Raw genomic sequence first — 27,150 nt, forward strand, 5'->3', positions numbered from 1 at the left:
AAACCATAAAGATAACATAGAAATTTATTATTGCACCTTTTCAAGGACCCAATCAGTAGAGCTTGTAAAAGTTATACATTAATTGGAGTACAGTAACAATAATCTTTCCATCAAGAAACAAAGAGCTTGGTTAAATTTGCTTTGGTTTTCATGCCCATTTTCAAAAGCTGGTCAAAGTAAATGATCACCATCATGTCATTTTTTACCACCCTGCTGTTGTGGAGCTAGACATACTGAAACGACACACTGACTGGTCGGCCTAAGCCAGCATTGTGCTGTGATGCTGTTCTGTGTGATCAGCACTGACGAGGAATAGTAGGACGAAGTCAACCAGCAAATCTTTCAGTTCCAGAGGTAGTAACAGGGCCATAATAAAGTCTGCACGGCACCTGTGTAAAAGCTTATTCCACACAGTGTAAATCAAAGGAGACCTCTTATGCTTTTCCACTTTTCTGACCTATAAATGTAGTTAGAATGTTGTATTCTCGTGTTAAACAATGGCAAAGTTTCAGATAATGAGGTTTGTGCATTTGGAAGTGAGCCCTGAAAGAAGCTTGGGATGGCTCAAAACGCTCAGTTTCAAAATGTGACATAACACTGCCCCTTTGTGATGTCACAGAGGGACAGACTTCCTTATATGGGCGTGTCAGTATGCAGAAAAGTGTTCTGCCCTCCCCCAAGCTCTGCTTCCTCCGCCTTCTCCCAAGCACTGCTCCTCTGTTTAATTGCTAGCAAAGCCACATTTGTTTACAATTCCTAAAGACGCCACCATCAGGCACAAGTGGTTGGACTTCCTGATTCCCTACCAGCAAACGAAATGAATTTTAATCTGTAATCGCCATTTCATACTCGACTGTTTCATGAACATGGGCCAGTATGTAGCTGGACTATCCGACAAACTGCTGCTGAACCTAACTGTTTATTTTGTGTAAGTCATGAAGCTAAAGAGCTTGCATACAGGGAGCGAGGTTGCTAATAGCTGTTTCACACCACAATTAGTGGCCAGATTCGGTTACCGATGCGGTAGAAAACCTAATGCTAAAATTAGTTACCATAGAGAGATAAAGTAAATTATTTTCTTGAGAAACTGATTGTCCAGTCTCTCCTTCTGGATCAGATTCGGGATCCAACACATATGGCTGTGTTAAAAGCCGACATTTTAAAAAGATAAATCCTCCTATACTAGGAGCTAGCGGCACAAACAGGAACTCATTTTAAGTCCTCGCTAGTGTGACCAACCACAGTGAAGTGGGCGTGCCTGGAGGCGTGCCGTAGGTGGAATACATTAAAAGAGACCGTTTTCACGGGAACCACAAAATCCAAAGAAATACAGCTGAATAGGTGCAGATTCTGGAAGAACTATAAAGCTTTGTGAGTTGGGTATCGTGTGGAGCTGCTCTATAGGAGTCCACAACTCACTACAAAGGGAGGAAAAATTAGCATAATAGAGACAATTGTCACAAGGATTCCCCTTTTCTTCTTAAATATCTATTTTTTCTATTATATCCTCCGTTACTGCTGTTTATTTACTGTGCTACTCTGTTGAATTCATGAGTGGTACATCACTGGTATGATGGCAATCTCTTCAAATGAGAGTCATCAGCTGTGCAGATGCCAACATGAGTATAGTATATATCTGTAGTATATAGTTTAATAATGTTCCTGTCATGTAGGATATCTTAAAAAGCCACGCGGAGCAGCCGAAGAGTTAACAGTGCAGCTCCAGCAGCCCTGACCCTCACCTCACCCTGGGGACTGTATTTCCGTTCTCCTGCTGTGTTTGTCCTGCCAGTGCGCATTAGCACGATTTATCAAATCAAATCAAACCGAAGATCACATTCCTCCACTGCAGACAATCTATGCAGGGAGGGTCATGTTCTTGTTTACAGTCATGGGCTTAACACTCAGATGGCAGAGTTTTCAGGGTTAGGCCATTGCCATCCAGTCTTACAATTACTAACTGTGGAAACACCAATATGCAAGTTAAGGGGTGGGCTTTGGTCATAACAGCAAGTCGTGGGGGTATGCTGGAGCCTATCCCGGCTGACTTCGGGCTGGTCGTCAGCCAATCGCAGCGCACATATAGACAAACAACCATTCACACTCACATTCATACCTATGGACAATTTGGAGTTGCCAATTAACCTAGCATGTTTTTGGAATGTGGGAGGAAACCGGAGTACCCGGAAAAAACCCACGCAAGCACGGAACATGCAAACTCCACACAGAGATGCCAAGCGGAGATTCGAACCCAGATCTTCCTGATCTCCTGACTCTGTGGCCAACATGCAAACCACTCGTCCACTGTACCTCCGGTCAAAAATTATTTGTCATAATAAAAAATAACTAAATTGCAGATGCAGCAGTGGTACGACGCAGCGGCGGCAGTCTTGTGCAGCCCACCACCACAGCTTCAGAAAATCCTTGGGTAAACCCTGAGTCTTTTAATCTTTTAACGTTTTAGTCTTGTAAGATCCTGTGACACAAACAACAGTTTTAACTTTAATTTGGATATGACTTTTTTTTAAGCAATTCAGCCCCAAAAATGGGGCAAATTTACTGTCCACACAAAGCAAAGTAAATCTTAACTGTTTGCTATTAGCGGTCCAACAAGCAACAAAAAGAATATGTCAAAATGAAAGGCAAGCAAACAGCTGGATACTGAGCGTGTGCACAACAGACTCAAGTGGCTCACTGAGCGCAGATGGCTGCTCTTCCGACTCCATGACCCCTGAAACGGCGAGTGGGAACATGGCTGCCTCCCACAACAACAGAATCACAATGCCAAAGTACTTAATTCTTTTTGGCAAACATCACAAAGGTACAGTTTGTGCTACAGTTTGGCTTCCCGGTTTCATGCCAGCCATTTTAATTAAACAAATGGTTGATCTCAGTATGTGCCTGCGTTAGTGTTTGGCTTGAAGCCTGATACGCTTAATTACTGGTTGCCACTCAAAAGGAAACACATCAGTCAGTGATTTTTGCAAGATTTTCTATAATGTGACAGGAGCTTTGACAGGTTTCCATTTATTTATTTAATCTAAATCCCAAAGCAAAGATTAATGAAACGTTTGTCCCAATCACCTCCGCTTCAAAGTCTGTCATGATTAGTTGCATGTTATTCATCAGTAGGCTATTGCCATCATCTTGTCTCGCAAACACATTCATAGTTTACCTCTTTATCAAAGTACCACTAATTAATTTATTGCTGAGAGATAAATGGGTAATATTTTAAGTGGTCGGATTTGCTTTTAATATTTATACTGTAGATCATCAGTTTGTTTATACAACATGCCTGGTTGAGGAAAAATGATATGATATAAATACTGTGCCCTGCACTGTATTGCAAATGCTCAGTGTACACAGTACTGCATGCATACGTCCAAGGTATTCATTCATTCATTCATTTCCCACCACTCCTGATCAGGGTCGAGAGTGAGTTGGAATCTTTCCCAGCTGACTTTGAGTAAGACAAACAACTACGACCAGAAGTTTATTGTGTTAATTGTGATTAAAAAAAACACATTTAATTGCACTTTTCTATTTCTGTACTCCCGGCAAGACATAACTTTTTTTGAGCTCATTATTACTGGTGATAGCACTGAGGCACAAGATACGTTCTGACGTCAGCACGTTTATTTATAAACAAACTGCCCAATGGAAACATGATTATGTGAAAATTGTACAACAAAGACCAAAGCACTTAAACTTATAATAACTATCACACTGATGCAAAATGCGTAACCTTAGCACTTCTCTGTTTATGAAATGTGTTGTCTAGTGTAGTGTCTATTCACAACCAAAGAGAGTCTCCACAGAGTAAACTAACATGCATGTTGTTGGATTGTGGCACATAACAGCGGTACCCAGAGAAAACATACACAAGCCCTGGGACAACATGCAAACGCCACAAGGATCGGTCTAAACTGCAGTTTGACCCACCGTGCTGCACTGTAGTGTGTCTGTGTGTGTGCATACAATACAAATCCCATGGAAATTTGTGATTGTGACACTTTATTTGAACTGTCAGAATCTGCCATTTCTGCTCTAGAAAGAAGTGAAAAGAAAATAGCCCAGTTCGACAGTAAAATAGCACATATTTACATATTTTCCACAAGGACTCAAAAGTGGAGCGGAATGTCTACATCACAAAATGTAGATCTATAGAGTCCCAAGAGTTTCTGACACATTTTCTGCATCATCATATCACATCAAAACTGCTAAAAAAACATTCTATTAACTCCTCCAAGCAGCTGTGGAGCCAAACCTACAGAGGCCACTTAAAAGAGGTGTGCTCACAATGAGCCTATAACAACAAGTTAAACAAGCAAACTGAAACTTGGATTGTTTTTTTTTAGTAGATGCTGCATATTTAGTGGGTCACTTCATATGATATGATTGGGTCTTCTAAAGCTATGGAGGAAAACAGCTTTTGAAGAAAATGTCTCTTTCTACGTGTCCCAGATGTCTCACTGCAATTTTTTAATTAGATGAAGGCTTCCAGAGTAATGAAAATAGATCTTTATAGTGAGATTAACATCAGCCAATCAGTTGGTTTGACCCTTGGTCAGGAAGTACTGTATGTGTGTATTTTTCTCTATTATTCATTCATTTTCTATACCGCTTATCTTCACTATGGTCGCACGTATGCTGGAGCCTATCCCAGCTGTCTTCAAACACCCTGGACTGGTCGCCAGCCAATCACAGGGCACATACAGACAAACAACCATTCACACTCACATTCATACCTATGGACAATTTGTCGCCAATTAACTTAGCATGTTTTTGGAATGTGGGAGGAAACCGGAGTACCCAGTACGCGCACGCACAGGGAGAACATGCAAACTCCATAACGAGATGCCCCAGCGGCGTATCGAACCAAGTTTTCCTAGTTGTGTGGCCTGCAAGTTAACCACTCAAACAGCGTGCAGCCTTTTCTCTATTATTGTCCATCTTTATTAATTAGATATCTAACACAGGATCCGTGCAGTGAACAGTCGATGAGAGCTTCATGTGGCTGGCATTTCAATTTTACTGCAAAAAGGTACAGGATTTGAAAGTCGGGTCAGTGTTTTCTGTGTGGCGTTTGCATGTTTTCCTTATGCTTCAATGGTTTCTCTGTGGTAACTCCGATTCAAAAATATGTATGGTATATTAATTGGAGACCGGAAATTCTCCACAGGTGTTCTCTCTGCCTAACTAGTGATCCATCCACGTTGTAGCCAGGCTTCATGACCCTGAGCAGGTTATTTCATTTCATCCATTTGTACAATGGAACAATGTTTGCATTTTTCAGTTGATTTTGGCCCCTTGGCTGGGATGACTCATTGTTCTCTGCCAGCTTTATAGTACACAACAGATGAACGGTTCTCATCAGAATATTGTTTTATTTTACAAGTTTTGGACCCACAAAAGCTCTGCATAAATGTTATACACTCCGTTGGGGTCCAGCTCTAATTCCAGTCTTAAACACCAGTTGCAGCTGTCCAAAGCCTGAGGGCAAATCCAAATGCAAGTCCACTTGGCATTGTAGAAGCCGGACAAACCAATCACAGACAGACAAATTAAACTTGGCCTATGAGGCTTAAAATTTAAGCCCAGGATGGCAGCAAAAGAGTTCTTTGTAATCCTGATAATACTCAATGGTCCATTAAGCTCGATGGTGACCTTTTACACTGAAAGAGGTAAGTTAAAGGCTCTAAAAATAATGTAATCCTCCTCTTTGACCGCAGCACAGAAGCATTAAGTCACAGCTTTGTAATGGAGTGATTGACAGGATTCTTCTCCATTATCATTAGTAACTGACACACCCGAAAGGAAAATAGCAGCGTCTTCATTGTGGCTGTAGTCACAAAGCATCAAAGTTCAATTAGGCAATAGAGAAAAGGCAAAAATAGAACGCATCAGTTTGAAAAAAAAAAACAAAAAAAAAGCTGAAAATATTCTCAAGGCTCCAAATGGCACACAAAGCACAAAGGGACAGATAAAATAGTACAGATCTCATGAGGAATCACGCACCCTCAGTGGCTGACACGCCCACCTCCCGCTCCATCCACATAGATGCCCATTTGACAAACAATCACTTGAATTGAGCCTCTTAAACGGCTTTATAAAAGAAGCAATTATTCTGCAGCGAAGAGGCTCTATCAGTGGGAGATCAAATGATGTCTTCTACTATTCACCCTGAACAAAGCTCCTCATTCATGGCCCAACCGAATATTAGCACTTTTATCCAAAGAGACCTTTTGCCCCCTTCTCCTCTCCCACCTGCAGTAAGCACAGATGATCTCAGCTTTAATTAAAAGCAAATTCTCCGAGCTCAGTTATGCTGCAAATCTCAGTCCTCTCTGCTCGAGTGGACTTAAGAGGGGATTGCAGAAGGCTTCAGCAAATGTTTGTTTGGTCAGGCGGACAAGGAAAGAGTTAGAAAAAGTAAATGCGGCTGCATTGAACTTTATTGAGGCAAGTTTGAACTATGCATTCTGAAGTTAAACTCTCTGGGTGATATAGAGTCCAAATCTACCAACAGATTTAGACTAAGGATATGCAATGACTTGACTGTTTGGCTCAGTTCTCTGTGTGAATACTGGAATACTTTTTGCTGTACTCCAGTGCGCTATAAAAGGTGACCTTATTTTCCTGACTGAAACAAAGATGTAAAAATAACAGCAGGAGGGCTTGGGAAGAGATGTTCAAATATTTCCAGGCAAATAAGACAATTACTTATCGACTTTTCTGCTCTTCTTTGAACACAGCGCAGGCTCGGGTTCTTTTCCCGTTCACTGACAAATAACTACTGTAACTTTACTGTCTCACAAAGCCGACCCTTGTAGACCGGCCTACATCATCATTTGCACAAGAACCCTTTTTAAGCATCCAGCCACATCTTGGAAGATGTACAGACTTTGGGAGCCTTTTTGGCAGCTATTTTTTGTTTTTTTTGGCTGGGAGAAACAATTTTTATTCTGTACGGCGTACTGAAATTGAGAAAACTCATTTTTCCTTTACAAATGTCAACATGTTGTGTGTACCCCTCTCACCACTACCAAGGATGACGCTTACAAATGTGCGCACATTCCATTAAATGCTGCAACTGCGAGCGGAGTAAATGTCAACACGGTAACAGAAAGAATGTTTACAGAGAAGTAACTTGTTAGGATCGAGCAACCTCAGTGATGCAAGGGGATCCGATTCTCAGAGGGGGGGGTTGCATCACATGACCTCTTCTCAGTTTGGACTGTGTGAGAAAAAAAAAACAGCTTAATGCTCTGCAGAGCAAGGAGACACAAGACAGGCCCTCTACTGTAGGACACGCACTCCAGCTCCTATGTGATGGAGCAGCCACTCGTGTTGAGAGTCCTCAAGGAAAAGCACTGTACAGCCAGCCCTTTACTCTGGCTGTCCAGAGTGGGAGAGGAATGAAAGGAGGATTGCATATTTGTCTTAAACGCATCCACCATTACAGTTAGGTGAGCGGGTGGGGGGGAGTGCTGCAGAAGCACTGTAGACAACCGTGGTGAAATGAAAAGGTGTCGAGATAGGGCTTCTTGCATTAGAAGTGATAGGTATTGACAAAACCTCACTCGCCGCCTGCAAGAGTCATTTTACTCTCTTTTTAGTAACCACTGTGAGAGCAAAACCTCCTCTTAAACAGCTGAATCAATTTCCAACCTGATAAAAGGCGAACCCGAGAACATATTCTTAAAGGTTTTGACCAGCGTGCATTACTTTAGAATCAGATAAGACCGCGTCAATTAAGAAGATGATCCAAGTCGTTAATAAAGATGATATTGGGGGTTGAAAAGAGGATCCTAATCCTAAATACCACATGCTGGGATTACTTCAGACAATACACGATCATTAAACAGCAGGCTGTTGTCTCAGCATGAAGCACACTAAACAGTTGACTTTAATTAAACAGTTGAGTAGTCTTTATTTTATAGTAAATAACCATTTTGTGGAGGACCTGTTGCATGTTACACTCGTCTCTTATGCTCTCTGTTCATGTTCTCTGCCTGCGATTCTCCAAAAGGCAGAGAGTGTGAGAGAGTCAGAGAGGGGAAGCCTGAAAACAGAATATTCAAAATTTAAAGCCTTTTAACACTTGTATAAACACATTAGCCTGAGGTGCATCTTGTTCTCTGCTTTGGTAATGTTTGCAGATTCCAGGGAAACACACTCTAACAAATATTAGCCTATTTCAATAAAAGAGGCTACATTTCGGAATCAACATAGAGTATGATTTGTTTTCAAATGACATCACTTACTCCTAGAAAATGTTGGTAACACAAAACCTTAACACGAGCTTTGATTTTAAACGACACGCAAAAGGATTTCTTGAAAAAGGGAAGACGAGTAGTACAACATTAAATAACTATGTGACTATCACAGACGCTAACATTATTTCATTTTAATAAGCAGGATGAAAGCCTGGCATGAGGGCTGCCAGCTCATCTGTCACTCAGTGCCGTGTACAAGCTAGTGTGTTGTTTGGGATGCTAACTGTGCACGATGGTGCAGGGCACTGAGCCGAGTTCAGCGGTCTGGATGCATTTGTTTGAGGAACATGCAGTGTGTCGGTGTGTGCGCACGGTGCGCTGTTCACATGCCGCGGAAAATGTGAACTGAAGCATGCGGCCTCATCAGCATCACGCAAATCTGCTTGTGAATGTCGAGCAGCACCAGAGGCCTGTTGTCAACATATCTTTTCCAATTAAAAATGATCATCATTAGAAGCCCCCGCTGCATGTTTATCCTATTTTTAGTCAACAGTTGATGTGCTTGTTGTTCAGATGTTGCTGTTATTCATTCACTGCAGCACCATCAATAAATCAGTGGTACAGACCTCTGTTAAGCTGCACTTAAAGGGGAACTGCACTTTTTGGGGGAATTTTGCCCATCATTCACAATCCTTTCACATATTTCTTTCCGTCTTCTCAGCATTCTACTACGAGAGAACGAGCTAGCTAACAACGGATGTCATGGGAAATACCTATTTTTGACGCTAAAGCTCCAACAGTGTTCCATTTACATAACTGACTTGTATATGAACCGAGATACAGCAATATTGTTATTGTCGCAGCTAACATGAAAAACTATATTTATCTGGGAGACTAACACGACGCCTCTTTGACCGCTTGTCTCAGCGTAATCCACAGACAGGAGTGGATACCTAGCTCTCCATTTCACTACAAGACTCAACAACAGGGGTCTCAAACACGCGGCCCGCAGGACACTAGTTTGAGGCCCTCGCCATGATATGAAAGTTTAATGTTAGTGCGACCCGTGCAAGTTTGATATGGATGCTGTATGGTATCATGTACCCAGAAAAAAATATTACATTTGATTAATGTTCATGTTAAAGTTTAAATAACTGTTAATAGTCATCCTCCCTATCCGTGTGGAAGTGGTAAGTTTTTGGCTTTTTAAGTCTAAAGGAAATAACTTGGAGGCTACCGTTTAGGTCGCTAGCTCTCTAGTTTGCGAATTAGCATGTGTCTCAAGACCCTGCAGTTGCGCAATATGTTGTAAACAAAAAGAGTATAAATGTGACTATAGTCGTGTTTTGTCATGTCTACAGGGCTCTAATAATGCTTTCTTAATTTTAATCTGAAAAAATAATTTGTCTACCCACCAACTATATGTGGTTTCTTAAGTTTTTATTATTTGCCGTTTTATTATTATTATTATTATATTTATTTATTACTGATTGATTTTTTTTATTCTTGGTTTGTTCATTTCACAACTGCTGTTGTTATTGAAGGAACTAGCATAAGTATGTGTATCAAAGCCCCTTGGAAAGACGTTTCGGTAGTGTTTTTAAAACGGGTTTCATTATTAAAATAGGTGTGTCCCAATGACGAGCATTGTCAGCTAGCTCATATTAACTCGTTAAAGCTGCACTTAACATGATTACTTTTAATTAATTCATCCATTTCTTGCTCATTATCCCATTCAAATTGTGGCAAGTATGCTTTTACATGAATAACTTGTTATTTAAGACAGTGCTGTGTAGTTTCTGACGTCAGCTTGTAAAAAGTTACATCAGGCAGCACAACAGCAAAAGGAAATGGGGAAAGGGTCACTTCTGCAATGATGGAAAGCTACGTGTGCACGCTTGGTTGTTGCATGCAATGAAATGTGCCTTTGTATGATGTAGAGGTAAAATGGGCAAAGCATCTGGGGATTTGGGCTCTCTGACAGCTGCCTACTTTGAGCTGGCAGGAAGGAGCGAGCCTTGGTGCCGCAGCCTCTGCTATGATGAATAAAATATGACGAGCACACACAGTGGCGGCTCACCGTTGCTCTGATGCAACATGGAACAACATCTCAAAAGCAAACAAAAAAAAAAACAACGACATGTGAGTAAGTATTTGTGAGATAGAGAATCAGTAAATGCTTGATAGTATTGACGAAATCGACTGTGACAAAGAGTGAAAACTTGACTCTTTGAAAGAACACATTTCAGGAACCTGTCCTATGTTGATTTGTCTCAGTGTGAAATTTAGTTTCAAAAAAGTGAAGTGTTGAATTTTTCAAATATTATTTATATATATATATATATATATATATATTTATAAAGTAGAAGAACATAAAATGTCTGAAAATAGAAAGTTGCTTGCTACTGCCAAGCCTCCAACTCTCAAACATGAAGGTGCCCCTTTTTACAAGCCTCTGTTGCTACACAACCAAGAGCTGGAGGATGCTTGAAAAAAATATCCAAATGAAGACTACAGAAAACAGCCACACAGCAAGCATGAACCTGCACTACAAATTAAATATTACATCACCTCAGACGCCCCAACATTATTGATCAATATCTATACTACATTCAGTATTAACGCTGGTCAGAGGCTATAAGGTCCTGTGGATCCAGAATGCACATTTGTACAACAGGATGTCATAAAAAAAAATTACATTAATAAAGTAATTGTAATTGCATCTGCAACTATATCTGCTTTAACCACAAGCACAAATATGATCAATTGTTTGAGGATTTTGTAGCAATGAAAAGTTAGAAAAGCTACATCAGTTTCTGAAATACTGGGCAAAATTATCCAATGATGTATTGCCCCTAATAAATGCAAGGATTTCCATTTTATTCACTGGCAATAATGCACAAAATGAAAAAAACAGACCTAAAAACACAAAAAACACAAATTAGGAAAACGTAATTTAAAACGTAATTTTGGGGAAAAATACAGTACATTTCACAGGTTGTTTTGTATTTGTCTGCTGCATAATCTAAGAATACAATTAAACCTTACCCTCATTAGAACATTACAATGGAGTATTAAGGCCACACTGGATGAAACACATTATTGTCCTTACCTTGTCACTATTACTCTTAACTATTTGGTTTACGTCACATTGGCTGTTTTTCTTTAAATATATTCAAACTGTCATATTTTCACCAACAATGGATTGCTTAAAGGGGACCTATGGGCTCATTTTCGGCCCTTTATATTAAGTTGTGGACTCCTATAGAGCAGCAACGCACAATAACCTGGACAGAAAGCTTTCTAGCTCTAGATCAGAATCTTCCAGCTATATTTCCATGGCGCCTCCGAGCACGCCCACTCCCATGTGATTGGTCCCACTCAGCTTGTACCTGGGCACACCCATATGTCACAGTGAGAAGGACTTCCTTATATGGGTGTACCCATATATGGTAAGTTCCTGAGACCTTTTAGGGTTCACTTCCAAATGAACGAATCTCATTATCTGAAACTTTGGCACGGTTTAACACAAATACAACATTGTAACAAAATTGATAAGTCAGAAAAGTGGAAAAAGCATAATAGGTCCCCTATAAATTATTGATGATTTTGCGAGTGAAAAATGTTTATGCTTTAGCAGAGGTTTGAGTGTGCTTGTTATCTGTTATTGGTTTCTATCTAATGTGTTGGCCAAAGGGGGCAGATAAAATCATGTCTGACCAACAAAATACTAGTCAACAAACAGGAAGATAATAGAAAGCAAAATGAACCTTGAAATGGCTTCAAAGTATGACGCCAACCTATCAAATACTCACTGGACAAAAGAAAAAGCTGAAAAATAGCACTGGACAATTCCATGATATTGTTAATGGATCAGCAACAGAACCTCAACTCCCACCTACTGAAGCGTTACATTGAGGTCTGTAAAGTCACATCAGACAAGGCAAATAGCAGTCTGCGTCGTGGCCTCAGTGTAGCCGTGCAGCTCTGGCGGCTGACTGAGGAGAGGGTTGACTTGGGGGTCAGCAAAGTGATGAGCGCCGAGCTTGAGCTCAGCCATCGCCGCCAGCAGCCTGGGGAAGACATCTGCTCGCTCACCCAGACAGCGGAGGCGATGAGAGTTGACAATGTGGCAATGTGCTCTTGGCTGACCAGGTGTGCTTCATTTACTGCATGTTCCAAACATCAGCACCAGCTCGAGCAGTTTAACTGACAGATGGAGAATGTTAAGGCGGCGGAGGAGCTCATGCGTGCGCTGTGCTTACAAGCAGATCCACAAAAGTAGCTGATAAGGGGATAGACTTTGGGCGCTCATCCTGCTTGATGCTGCTAGTGTGGGAAACGATCAGTGCAACATGTAAGGATAGGACTAAAAGTAATAAGCAGTTATTTTAAGTCCATACAAATAAAAAAGCCTTGATTACTGTGGAGCATCTTGTATATGAAATCCCAGTGGGCACAATTACTGGGCCTAGAACCATCATGACATATTTACTCTTTAAACACATGCAAGCCCAGTGGGAAATAGGACGTGTCCTTTAACTCTTTGTACTTATAACAATACTTACAAAGTTTCCACCCTGGATGATTACAATTGAGTATGCAAGATTTTTTATCACCTTAGTGCCTTTTCACTTTTTTTTTCCAATTGTACTTTTCTGATCCTTTATTACAAAATATACATATTGCTTATTGTGAAGTTGGGGATTGATGCTTTGCTTCAGGACATCTCAACAGTGCTCATGTAGTGAGTTCACCACCTTCAGCCAATGACTCCGAAGGTATATAGGTCTTGAACCTGCCACCCTCCATTCCTCAAACCAACAGCCTGACTGACTAAGCCACTGCTCCCTATTATATATTATATCCCCAGGGTGGCTGGTACGGAATGTCACATGAAGGAGCGTCTGTAATCACTGTGGTTACCGCTCCGACTGCAGCAGAAACTCTATATATTTTATTGGTTGGATATGATTTTTACAGGGGTCATAACCCCTGTATCCCTCGTGCAACATATGCGCTACCCGGAACAGATTAATTGTATTTACATTAGTTGCTATTGGGAAAACCACCTCGGTTTTCGTCAAACCAAGATACCACTGTATCAGGGTTCGACAATAACGATGTACCGATGGCCCGGGGCAAGTTAAAACAAAATTCAGGCAAGTAAATCCAATCAGTGATATTCCTGTCGGGCAAGTGCACTTTGGCATGCCATAGTTTTTTTTAAAGCGGTTCTAGTTGGATTTTGGTAAAACACGGACTGCGTAATTCCATCTATCATGGCGTCCCTGCCAACATCGTCTAATTCTTCAAAAACACCAAAAACTGATGAAACAGTGCCTCCTAAACAAGTATTTTATTAGCAGCAGCAAATCAAATGATGGCACAGGTGAGTGAATCACATTGAATCACCCAATAACTTGTGTTGTCATTTATTATTTAATATGCACAATGTTTATTCAATCATGAATGTACTTTTATTTATCAAGGCAAAGTGCCAACACAAGTCTCTTGACAATCCAGATTTCCATGCAACGTCATGATCTATGTAGGAAAACAACCACAAGAAATGATAATCATTTAATCTTTATTTGAGATGTGATGCCACAAAAATTAGATGATATCAATTATGGCAGTCTTTTCATTTTACATGGGGCAAGTTTGGGCAAGTAGTTCTCACCTTAAGGATTCCCCATGGGCAAGTAATCTTTGTTTTTAATGTAGAGCCCTGTGTATCTTGATGTAATGTTAATGTTCCTGCAATCATTAACATAACTAGGGCTGGGCGATATGGACCAAAACTCTGATATACTGATCACAATATTTTTTCCACAAAGTGAGTTTTGACAAAAGTCAAAGCCAAATATGCATGCAAAATATTATTAAAATGGAAACAATCTTTTTGAAAAATAGCCGTTGAATGAAAATGGGAAGGTTAAATATACTGCTGCACTCACGGTAGTCTTTCTGCAGCCGGGTTAGCGGCGTTAGCGATTCCATCTCATGTTCCCTGTGATGTATGAATAAATTACTATGAAATGCTAAAAACACAAAAATACAAAGATGCTGTAACTAGCTTGGACTCGGGCGGTCCCATCTTGAAACTCGAGACCTCCAAATTTGATGTCCATTTAATCGGATGATGAAAATGACTGTATTTGGCCATGGCCATTGTGTATGTTTCTTTTGAAAATCAAAAGGTCAAACGGCCACTTTGAACAAACTGTGCTCCTCATCCAAGGGTCCGCTAAAATTATTATGATTACTATGATTATGACGGTGGGTGGGAAAAATGGGAAAAATAATGCGTTTCATCAAGCTCATTTAGTGAGCCGTGTGTGGTCTCTATTTTAAACATCGACTCGGGTTAGCAAATGTAGCTTCTTGGTTGATAAAGTGCCAAAATGTGTGATGACCATGTCATCACTGATAATGCTTTATGTGTGTGTGGGGGGGGGGCATTGCAAGCACAGATACACATCTTGATTTAGCCAAGTTGTCCATTTCACAGCAACCTGACAAATTTCTCCAGCTAGTGTGACAGCCCAATTAGGGCGCTGAAGACTGAAGGGGGATCTGAAGTTGGCGCTGACAGATGCAGAGGTGCGGGGGGGTGGTGGTCTGTGGGGTAAAAGGGGTTGCTTCGTGCTGTCTGATTCTTTGTCACACTGGGGCTCCTTTTGCTGTACTGCTGTATTGTTAAGACAGGCCTTGTCAACATCTCCTGCCATACCCTTTACAGCAAATACATGTCTTTTTCCTCTAGTGCTGTCTAAATACGGATGGATGTGTTTTCATAGATCAGCTGCTGCTGCCTGGAGCAAGTGGTGGTCTCAAAGCTTAGGAAGTACCTCTTGCCTCTTACCTATTATGGATACTCTCATATCAACATTACTGGACTGACAGACACTGAAAACAATTTCTATATAGATAGAATTGAAAAAAGTTCAAATTTACTGAGCTCCAAGTTAAACGAGTGAATAATAAATAAATAAATAACATTGAAATTGAAATTAGTTTTGACTATCACATTTGAGACCATAATCTGGATCAGTGAATTCTCGGACATTAGCATTTACATCACTGCGAATGCATCAAAAAAATATTATTCTTGTTTTATTCATCATTTATTCATTTTCATCTCACTTATTGCAGCACCATTACTCAGTGCTTTCAAACCCGAAGAACTAAATGTGCGCCTCGTTCCAAAACAGTTAATTACTTTTCTCAGCCCAACTACTTAGCAGCTTCAACATATTGAACTTTTATGCATTAGTATCAATGATGTGGCAATGATGTTACAATATCGCCTCACAGGATTAAGCAATCAGACTGCTCAAATTTCAGCCATATGCTGCTTCCAGCCTCAAGGCAGATATGTAGATACTGCTATTAAATGTGATGTATTAACCAGCATTATTGCCCTCCATTTTTCGTTTTGGCAACAGTATGCAACTGCAATTTCTAGCTGAACCCGCAACATTTGAGTTATTTTACCACATATTTACTAAGGCCCTGTCCACACAGAGACACTTATGAGTAGTTGTTTTTTTTTTTTTTTTTTGGCAGGTTGAAATACATTTGCGTCCACACTGAACGAATCACTAAGTGAAATCGTCGTAATACACAAGGCACATCTTCGAAATGACACAACAAACGGTAGCAGAACAAACACTGCATGCGCATAAATCCGTCATCTTCAGCAAGGCTCATCCTTGAAGTGGAATTCGATTTTGGCGTATGTAACAAAATATCAGGAGACTGTCGACTGAGGTGAGTTATGTCAGTCGGACAATTCAGATACAGTATATGGATACAGATACGGCTTGTCGTCAAAGCGCATTTCTGGTCACATGACAGTTACAGCATGGTGGTGGGATGGTGACATCTTTGTTTTCGTTTTAGATGTCTACACAAAAACAACAAGCCAGCGTTTTCAGATTTTCCTGCATTTCTAAAAAAAATGAATAAATAAACATTAAATTAAAAGATAAAATACTGCAGTTTTGACCTTAAAGACTCTAAAAGAGCGTGCTATTGTCAGGACAGAGCAGCAGGTACAGAGAAGAGAGGCCAGCTGTTTCACACCAACAAAGACATTTTTGTGAAGCAAGGATCCCATTGAAGAAAGGACAAGGGAGGTGAGCAATTACAGTGTGATGTGCTAATCTGAGCAACTGGCATCGTCTCAAGGTCATCCTCTGAACACAGCGTCTGTGTCACTTTACATGCACTGGTTGACCACTTCTCTTTGGCACCTTTTTCCATTTACTCAATTACTTTCACGCCCCTCCTTGTCTCCTTGTTCTCACATAAACACAAGTTCAACTCTTGTGGGGTGGTCACTTGTGAGTGATGAAATACCTGTTTGGAGTTTAAGCCACCCCTTTCTTATTACTTGTTTGCCCATGGGGGACCTATTGTGCTCATTTTTTGTCCCTTTGTATTGAATTGTGGACCATAGAGCAGTTACACACAATAACCTGCACAGAAAGCTTTCTAGATTTTCCAGAATCTGCACCTTTTCCAGCATTTGCTTGGATTTCCAAAACGGTCTAATATAATTTATTCCACCCATGGCCAATCATTCCCAAAGATTACGAGACTACTGCCGAAACCCACTTTCAAATTTTTATCAGTGTAGGAGTTGATAAGGAATAAATAAGGAATTAGTTGGCACAACATCGGTGGTGGAAATGTGTTCATTACACGTTTTTGCGGGACTACCCGTGTTTAAAAAACTCGGGTAGACCACTGACTATGGTGGAAAAAGGCTATTAGCTACTACAGACATCAGAGAGCAGGTAATGAATTATGAATTGGACACTTATAAATTGTTACTTATGGCTTGCGCTTGTGACTCTTCAACGTGACCAGGTAGTGTTGGAAAGCCATCAGACTTCAGCAACAGTTTGGCGGATAGTCCAGCTTTTCCCAAACCTCATTATATGAAACCTTGGCAGGAATAAAACCTTCTAACAACATTTATAGGTCCGAAAAGTGGAAAAAGCATAACAGGTCCCCTTTAATGTTTCACAGTGGTGTTCATACAATATGTGTATTGTTGTTGTGGTGTAAAACAGCACTGCCTCATACTAGAGGTCTCAATAATATGTTTCCATCTCAGGCTGCCAAATAATATAACCGAAAAAAGAAAAATAAACACTTCTCAGTGTGACGCATTACAGTTCTACACTGCAGTAATACACATTGTTGAAATTATTGCTTTAATTGAAAAGGACAGACATAGTTCCAAGCCAGGAACTGGGAATAAAACGAGTAACATGAAGTTGTGAATAGCCATTTTGACTTCTGATGGACAATAGACTATTATACTGTATGTTTCAGTTGTGTTGCAATATGTGTTCCCTGATGTCAGCAAGGAAACACAGTTGAAAAGGCCGTGCATCAGAAAATGGACAAGAGGGCGCATCAGTTTTCCACATAGACAACACACATACATTATCCTGTCTTCATATCAGACCTGACAGAATAAGACAACATCTGTTCCCTCAGCAGGATGCAATTCTACGCCTGAAAAGCTTCACCCGTGGGTTTGCCATTTAGACACTCAGCCATTATTGCTAAGCAAATATGAAGCCTATCTATGTGTGGATCCAAAATAAACCCCAAGCAGTGGCATACAAATTGATTCACTTCATTTATATTCCTAAATCACACTAATGAAAATTACATTGTTTCACTCAATGGGGCAAATAAAAATTGAATGTTGCAGTTGTGGTTTTAAGAATTATGTTGTAAATTTTCTATTCATAACCTTGTCCATCTGTTCATAAAGTGAATTATACATAGATTATGCAACACATTGTTGCTCTGAATTTTCAGTGAATAAAAAAAACACACAAAGCATCTTTTTCTTGAGCTATTTACTGGCAGATTTCCTCCCAACATCAAACTTATTAAGGTCTTCTTCTTTCTTTCTCTTTGGACTTCTTCCTTCAGGAGTCGCCACAGCAAACCAATCTCTTCCATCCAACCAGGTCTGCTGCATCTGTCTCTCTCACACCAACTACCCTCATGTCCTCCTTCACTACATCCATAAACCTCCTATTTGGTCTTCCTCTGGACATGTCCCAACCATCTCAGTCTGGTCTCTCTGACTTTATCTCCAAGGCCTTTAACATGTAATGTCCCTCTGATGTGCTCGTTCCTGATCCTATCCATCCTGGTCACTCCCAATGAGAACCTCAGCACCTCAGCATCCTACCTCCAGTTCTGCTTCAAACTTTGATTTCTTAAGGTACACCAAAATAACAAGCATGTTTTGCATCATGATCAGCATTCACACCAAGATGCAAAAAACTATTTGCACGCATGTGTGCATACTAATTGCTTGTCTAGTTATCTGTCACATACAAAACATTTTAATACTCTATAAATGTACTCTTCAGTAGAGAAGCAAGCTCATAAAATTGGGTGACACGCACGCACAGCCATCTGCTCTGGATCTGACATATTCCCATGTACACGTATGTCAAATTTGTGGAAAAAATTATAATGTTGCTAATTTCAAAGACTTCACTGAAATGTACTCACAAAAACGCTGTTATTGTACATAAGCAGCGGCAAAAAACTTAGTGGAAATAGCCCCTAACTAAAAAGGCCATAAAAACTAGGAGTTAAGAATTGATTTTTTTTAAACTCCTGTTACCATTCCAGTGTATTGACTAGAATAAAGCTGGCTGAAGGAGCTGTGCTAAAGCGGAGGCCTGTGTGGATGTAGCCAAACTTGCCATAGCTGATGTCACATTGTTCTGGAACCTTCATTTGCACACAAAAATCAAAAGTTATTATAAAGGTAAAAGTGATGTTCATTTATCAGTTTCATTCATAATTTTAAATTGATGTATTTTGCTGTATTTTATGGGTGTAAAACTATAATTATTCTCAAACACCAAAATGTGTTTTCTATGAACACATTTGGGCAGATTAATCGAATTGACTTTATTTCTAAAGGGTAAAAACCAAATGATTCGGTTTCCCTATGTTCCAGTTTTCTCTGACTTCTTGGAACGAATTTATGATAAAAACTGAGATTCCACTGTGCTTCACGTTAACAGCACCTCTGCTGGGTTCAGCCACGTAGTGCACTCCATTTTGCCTTAATCGCTTCAAGACACAAACATTGTGAATCCTGGTATAGGGATAAATATGCTGAATATTTTACTTTTTGATGAAAGAATCATACCTCATACGGTCATTGTCTCACCACAACACACTTAGTATTTCCCTACCACCTGTCTATGTAGTGATTATCTGGATGTGTCTTCTGGAAAAAAGGTCTAGTGTTGAGAATAATCCTCCCATAAGCTGAAAATCTGTCTGAGATGTGCATGAAGCAAGGTTGACCCTCTCCTTGGATCTGTGCAGAGATAACTGTGTTTGAAAGATTATACTCCTTCCAAAAATCTAATTTTCTCCCAAGGAAAACAAGTTACAGTAAAATACTTAATTCAGCTGACTAATGTGCGATTCTACTTCTTGCACGGCTGACATTATCAAGAGCCTGAGAGGTTCCACACGTCACTGCCTGTTACAGCAGAGTATTTAATGCCAGGCTATTTCTGTAGGAGCTCTAATGAGGATCTTGACATGCTTTCTTGATGGTGATATACCAGGAGCTAGTACACTGTCCGGCAGACATACGACATCTCTGTTGTGTCTGTGTAATGTCAAGCATAAGAAACCAAGTCAGTTCCTTCGGCCATCTTCAAAGCCAGCAGCCACTGGATATGATCCACGGTATGTCCCAGAGAGGTCGCCAAGAGGATGAAAAGATAAGCTTTGGAGGAATTCAAAACCTTCACACTACGCTGCCATCCACTTTGTCGCTGTACAAGACTTCAGGTCTGCGAGAAGTGTTTTTGGCTTTTGCTCTGCAGGAGAAGCCAAGCTTAAACTCCCCTTGAATTTAACACCAAATGTGCCGTGTAATTGTTGAGGCTGCGGCTCCATTTTTTTTTTTTTTTTGCGGTGATAGTGGCGAGAGATGCTCCTGGTGGCACAAAATTCTGTGACTCTGACCGTGATTATTCACAGCAGCAGTGGGAACAGCACGCTCTCATTCTTGAGCACACAAATATGAATTGCATTAGTTGGCATAGTTCTCTGACGCTTGTTCACCTCTGCCTCGGGGAGAAGAGAGCCAGCAGGGCGACATAGCCCCTGCCAGCAGTACAAATCATGTGATTTTATTTTTTCTAATGAGTGCCCACACGTTTGTGCACCTCCATAATACTATAACAGGATTCAAAGTTCCATTAGAGGGGTGTTACAGCACAGAGCAACAGGGAGGGGAGCTATAATTTCTGTTAAACACTGACACTCCTGCTATTGATCAATTCTGCTCAGCCTGGATGCTGAAGTGATGAACTGAGCTCTGTGTCCGCGCTGGTATAACTAGGGCTCTAACGTGCTCTATGCTTCTTATTTACTGGCATCCCCAGCAGCATGACCAATTAGTTGCCATTCATCAGCTCATTTTGCGACCTAAGAAATCTTTTTTTTTTTTTTATAACCACCGTAACCATTTTTCTAGCATTTCGCAAGTAGCGCTGAGCACATAGTTCGATACTGTGATCTACAGTGTACTGAGGCCATCACAAACAATGAAGGGAAGGTGCATGCATTCTGCTGAATGTGCACACGTTCACTCTTTAAAATCATTAACAGAATTCTGTGAAGTGTCAATATTTCAAAGCATACAAATGAAAGGTGCTCAGATATCTATAGTCTATAAATAAAATCTGCATAGATGTAGCCAGCTGGTCATTTCAAATTAAATTAAAGTAGAGCATTCCCTGGATGCTTCATATTGAGCTGGATGGAAAAAGTCTGCCTTTACAAAGATAATAAGGCTCAGTTTTGCGTGACACTGTCAGAGATGTGTTAATTAAACGTGAGGTTTTTGCAGTGCTGTACAAACTATATGATACTAAGAGCTGTTCTATACAATATGAGTAATACCTCTAGTAATTGAGTGATTCAGTTGACATAATGCTGTGCATGTCCACTGATGTTTTCACTGAGTGTACAGCAAACAATATCAGTATTTCACTAATCTTCTCAACTGGAAGATTGAGAGAAATTGGTTTATTCTGGGTTTGCGGTGTGCATCTGAATTGGCACGTTAGTTAAAAATTAGCAGGAAGGCTCAAATGAAAGTCAGCCTCTTCACACTTGAGAGTAAATGATTGTTGACTCTCCGGAGCTTCATCCAAGCATTTGCATGCATCTTTCCTCGGCATAGCTGTTATATGTTAGTGAAAATACAAGAGGCAAGCAAAACTTATCATGCAATTGTCGCTATATAAAAGACAAGCAGAAGTTCGTATTATTTTATTCTTGCTGTTGCTCCTAAAATAGAAAAATGCTGGCTGATGGACCTGGTCACGCTTTCCCTTAACAAGTGGCAGCACATAAAAAAAGACTCCAGAGTGAAATATGGAGAGCTGCTGTCTGCTGCTTGAGTTTGATGTTTACCAGCAGTGCTTCGAAGCACTTTTGGAACGCACGTAAAAGTGCACACTATACGTCATTAACATTGACATTCATTTCGATTAGAAAGCTCTTACCTCAGTCAGGAAAGGGTTTCAGAAGCAGGTTTGTCATGGCACTCTCATCGCTCTGGATGTTTTATCTCCACGACATCTGTGGGAACTCAACATGTTCTCTCAAGAAGCAGTTCACATTGTATTTAGTTTCCCTGTGTAGTCCTATCAGCTCTAACACTGTCTGACTGCTCTTCAATAATCTACAGCGCCGCAGATGTGCCGCGACACGCCGCTTCCAGCTCCCTGTGAGCACGGCACTAACTCATGTGGCCCCTGCAGGCTCACCCGTCCGCTCCAGGCAGCCCACCCTCCTTGTTCCCCCGCCCTGGCATCTGTTCCACCGCGGCGTGGATGTGACACGGGCTGCGGGATGAGCTTATGGCCTCAATCGGCCGTCCGAGGTGAAGGACGGCTCTGTACGCTGCGGAGAAGCAGCGCCGCACAGTGCGCTCCAACGCGGACCAACAGCACTGCCTGCTGCACTTAAAGAGACACAACACAACACACAATACTACGAGGGGCGCAGTGGACGCGCTCTAACTCCCGGACCCTGCTTTCTGGGACACGCAGCACACGTTTAGCGCACCACTGCTCCCAAAAAGTGTATTGATTAGTACTGTGGATATTTTTAAAACAAAATATTAAGTCATTTACTCAAAATAAACCCAATAGAGCAGACCTCAGCCAAGGCAGAACAATGGCAGCCTTCCAGGTCAGCGGCTATTGTGGTACTTTACTAAAGGAGCAGTGCAAGACATTTTGTAAACATTTAAAAAACGTGTTCACTGCTGTCCATAAAACAATCCTGTAGGTAGCAGACACTAAATGGTAGACAAACTCTATGACAAAATGAGTTCAATAGTTTTTGCCCAATCTTGCAAACAACCAAACCAAGAAGTTCCAAATTGCTGGATTACAACCACTTGACATAGAGGCAGTCTTGTTTTCAAATTGGGGGCAAACATTTCAATATGAACACGTTCAGTTACCAACATCTGTGCAGATGTTACACATTAAAGGGATAGATATTTTTTACATCAAGTAATATGACATCCCCATCGGCAGTGTAGTGACTCAAAGGTGACTTTCCTGTTGAGTCGGGTTCTGGGCAGATTCACTGTTTCCAACTTTTAGGTAAGAAAAGTGGCTATTGGCTGTCCTAGAAGTCATGTAATGATGCCATAATCTATTTTTCTATTTTGCATATAATATGCATATATCTGATGAAGTATAAATGCTGTAGGAAAAAAGCAAACCCCCCTTGGAGAGTGAGTAAAAACACCTTAAATTACAACTACACATAAACTTGATTTTAGTTTTCTTAATTTAAAGTAGTCCATATTTCGTCAAAATAATGTAACTTCAAGATTGTATCCCGGTCAGCGCCTCTCAAAGTTCTGAACAGCGAAAACAGATTATGATTTGTTTAACATGATTCAGTGTGGTTCATGAGCAGCACAGTGAATCTTCTAGTGAATATATTAGAAATCTGAATGAAAAGCAGGTTTATCCACCTCTGCTCCAGCCGCATGCGCTGCCTTCTGAAGCGTAGATGCAGCTGACTCCCTGGTCTGTGCCCCGAGAGAAGATTGTGTGATATCAGTGTTCACAACGCCCATTTCAAACACGGCACAAACGCTCACACATCACACTTGTTGCGCGTCACACATGATCCTGCTACATAGTGTCTGCATGCTCCTAAATCTGTACTGAGGCGGTACGCATACCCGAATTTTGCCCACACTTTTGCGGGTTGCAACCGGGGCTGTACAGCCGCTGCCTGATGTATGATTACATCGCGAGCCTCAAACAGTGAGAATTTTTTTTTTACGCAGGAAGACAGAACTTCCTAGACAGGAAGTCCCACAGACGGCAGACATGTTCTAAATGCTGCAGTGAGAGTGGAGCTGTTCGGCGCAGGGATCGGCGTTTTAAAGCAAATATCGACCGATGTCGATACCATCCTTTTTCACTGATATTCAGCCGATACCGATCAGTAGCCGGTTGATTGGAACACCCCTACTTTCATTGAGATCACAATGCAGAACAACATGTGCTTCAGCATACTAGAAACTCCCTAACAATAACACAAAAAAGCCGCTAGATTTGTCGCTAGTTGCTTTTCAGAAAGGGGCGTTGGAATGTTGCCGGATCGAGCGACAAAACTGCCAAGTTGGCAACATTGGTTGGATTTCAGTAATGAATAAAGTACTGAAGTTCCGGTTAGTTGGTGGGGTCACTTAAGTAAAGAGTTTGGCTTTTCAAATCCATATGCATTCAGATGAGCAATACACCGCCATCACAAAATGCCCCCTCGAAAAAGATGTGTGTTGGTCCTTTTCCACTTTCCAGGAAGGTTCAATTTGCTTTCTTCTTCTATTCCTACTTCCGGCTCTTCTCCTTTTTCCTGACTATTTTTACTCGTTCAGTATATTCTTCTAGTCTTTTGTTACATTGATTTGTTTTCTATTTTTCTGAGTTCTTTACGCTTCTTATCAAGCTCCTCATTTTGTCTTCCTCAGATGTCTGCTTTGTGTTTTTTTTTCCCTTAGAAGCTATTTCTACAGCTGCCACAATCAAGTCAAATTTACTGTTCATATCTGCATATTCTACATCTAGGCTTGCAAAACACTTTCTCAGTTCCAAATGGAACTATTCCTTCCTATTTTTCAGTTTAAGTATTTTTAATTATGGTTTGTTTCTTTTTTGATCATCCGTAGTATTTCCAACTTCCTTCAGTGGTATTTTTTTTTACTTACCATCCTGTGATGCCAGTGTCAACTTTACTGAGGACACTGCAGTACTTGATTTCTTGTTTTCCCATTTGGGCTCTCCCAGGTCCAGTATCTGTATTTGTTCTTTGCTTTCTCCTTTTGCTTTGCTTATCTCCGCATACATTTCTTCATCTGATTCAACTTCACAATCACTTGTTGGTGCATAAAGTGGAACGTATTCACTCTTCACAGTCTGTGATTGGCCAGTCACACAGCGACCGCTCCATGCAGCCACCAAGTATGTCTGTATTGTGTCAAGCCGTGGTACTTCCAAGTGCGTCTATTTGTAAAAACGTGTGCAAAACTTGAGGATCCGTACTTGGTGAGTACAGCCTTAGTATTTGGGAGCACGCAGACACAATGTCACACTTTCGCTTGTGGTGCCTATGTTATCAGATGGATACACTATACTGGATCGTTAACGTAAAGATTCTACAGTAGTGGTGGGCGGATTGATCCAAATATCAATAAGGCGTGAATGTACATTGCATAAATGTGCGCATATATGTGAATGTATAATTGTCACTGAGAATGTATGAAAGGAGAGGGCCACCCTCCTACCCCCCAGTCCCCGCCCCACGCAGCCAGGCCGAGCCCCCACCAAAAGAGAACAACTGGCCCCACGGAATCGGGCAAAGCCAAGGCTGGCCCCCCTCGAGGAGACCAGCAAGGCGCCACAGAGAGGCAATCCCGACCAGAAACAGGGCGCTTTGAATCATACTTTAAAGCGTGTTATTATGAACAATGAGGCGTTGTGTTCACAGACTCCATGAAATGTAAGGTCATTTTTTTCAGTGTCATGTCCAACATACCTAAATGTAGCAAATTGTACCCGTGTTTTGTACACACAGTTTCTTTCAAGAAAATATTCGGTTTTGATATTACTATTTCACACGGTTGTAGTTTAAAAATGGTTAGATAAATGCATCATAAATGAGAAAAATCACCAGTATGACCCAAACTTTGTGATGGGAGTAAATTCACTCATCTAATTTACATAACATGACGTCACCAAGCGGAGAAAAGGTCGGATCCCTGCCTCCGCAATACCCAACAACTACTCCTCCTCACACCCATCATCATCAACAGTGGGATCTCAAACACCAGTGCTGCCTTCTCCGCTTTAGAAGTGTATTTCCTGACGCACATTCTTCCCCGCTTCCAAAAAAGACTTTTCAAGAGCACCATTGCCTTATAGCACTCAGTTGTGAATGCAGAGCAGTGTCAGAGCAATTAGGAAAGAACATGAGAAAATTCCAAATTTATTATATTACTCTTTCCCTCGAGGACATGTGTACTGGCGGCCTGTTGATTTGAACAAACCTCTGGACCCCCGATTATACCATCTTGAATTCGCATTAGTACAGTACGCTGCTTTCCACTTATTATAATTTTACTTACGCTCTTATTATTGTGACTTATATGCCTTGTAGTGTATCATCGTTTGCTGATCGATGTCATACACAAATGCAACACAACAATGACAGTTTTATTTCAACACCAAAACGGTAGAGTGTAAACAAATGGGGCTGTCGGTAGTGACCTCACTTGCACTGGAGAGGGACTGTCCCAGTGGTGTCGCAGTAGCATTTCAGCTGCAGATTTAGTTCTGTTGGCAGATTTGGTTGCCCCGCACAGACGTTTGAAAGCATTACCTACTTCTTGCACCTGCTTCAACTCAGGAGTACATGTATCGTAATTTCCGGTGTATAAGATGAACCTGTGTTTAAGCAGCACTCACTAAATTTAGAGAGACAAATAGATTTGTAAATATATACATCTATATAAGCCACACCGCTATAAGCCACACTTTGCTAAGGTGCAATTGGGCAACTGAACTGTTTACTTATTGCGTGTACCAAAGTTTACTATTAATATGAACAAACTGAAAGTGGGCCAATTTAGAGCCAAAAAGTCATTAAAGAATATTTTTACAAGAGTAGTAAGCTTGGCAATTTCTTCTAGCTGCACTTAGGCTCCCTTAAAAAGGATCCTTATTTTTACGATCACTTTTCTAATATTAAGAACACAGTGTGAAGTGAGCAAAAGTTCTGCATGTGTGAGCATGCGAGTAATCTACCTAGTTTGATCACTTGGTGCAGTTTATATAGGCCCCTTTCATGCACAACACCCCCAAAAGAGTTCACCTATTTGAAAAGGAAATTATGGTGCGATAAGAAATAGCTCTCCTGCCAGCTCAGTTAATGGCTGTCTGCTGGGAGTTGCTGACTGCATCGCTGGAAAAATGGAACATGGCAATAGAACTGATAGCATCCGACACAATGACACTGTGCATCAGAGCTTTTGTTTAGACTGCTTAGAAGTATTGAAAACAACACAATTTTGTTTTGTAGAGCATTGTACATACATTTTATATTCAGTGCACTATTTTTCTTTAGTTTATATGTTTATACTGTAGTTATATGTTCACAGTGAAATGCAGTTGAAAATATGTTAATGCTCAGTTTTCATTTTGTGCCATTGTACTGTGCCGTGGTACAGACTTATACTGCATTATCCTTCTCATGTTGCTAAATAAGGCAAGCACCTTTCAGAATGATACAGTGTTGTTCTGTACCA

General features: G+C 40.8%; 1 protein-coding gene across 2 annotated transcripts in view; it reads right to left on the reverse strand.

The window, feature by feature from the left end:
- wscd2 (WSC domain containing 2) overlaps nt 1-27,150 on the reverse strand; it is a 79,868-nt gene that overhangs the window by 36,094 nt on the left and 16,624 nt on the right. Inside the window, exon 1 of one of the 2 annotated variants that reach the window (XM_058070035.2) lies at nt 21,818-22,199. The exons of the other annotated variant lie outside the window; for it this stretch is intronic. The gene's annotated coding sequence lies outside the window, so the exon portion shown is untranslated. Of the gene's footprint in view, nt 1-21,817; nt 22,200-27,150 lie in introns of those variants that run through there. 2 annotated transcript variants of the gene reach the window in all.

This window comes from Doryrhamphus excisus, linkage group LG3 (assembly GCF_037039965.1).
Source record: "Doryrhamphus excisus strain RoL-2023G ecotype Guam linkage group LG3, RoL_Dexc_Guam_v1.1, whole genome shotgun sequence".
In the NCBI taxonomy this organism is placed as follows: Eukaryota; Metazoa; Chordata; class Actinopteri; order Syngnathiformes; family Syngnathidae; genus Doryrhamphus; species Doryrhamphus excisus.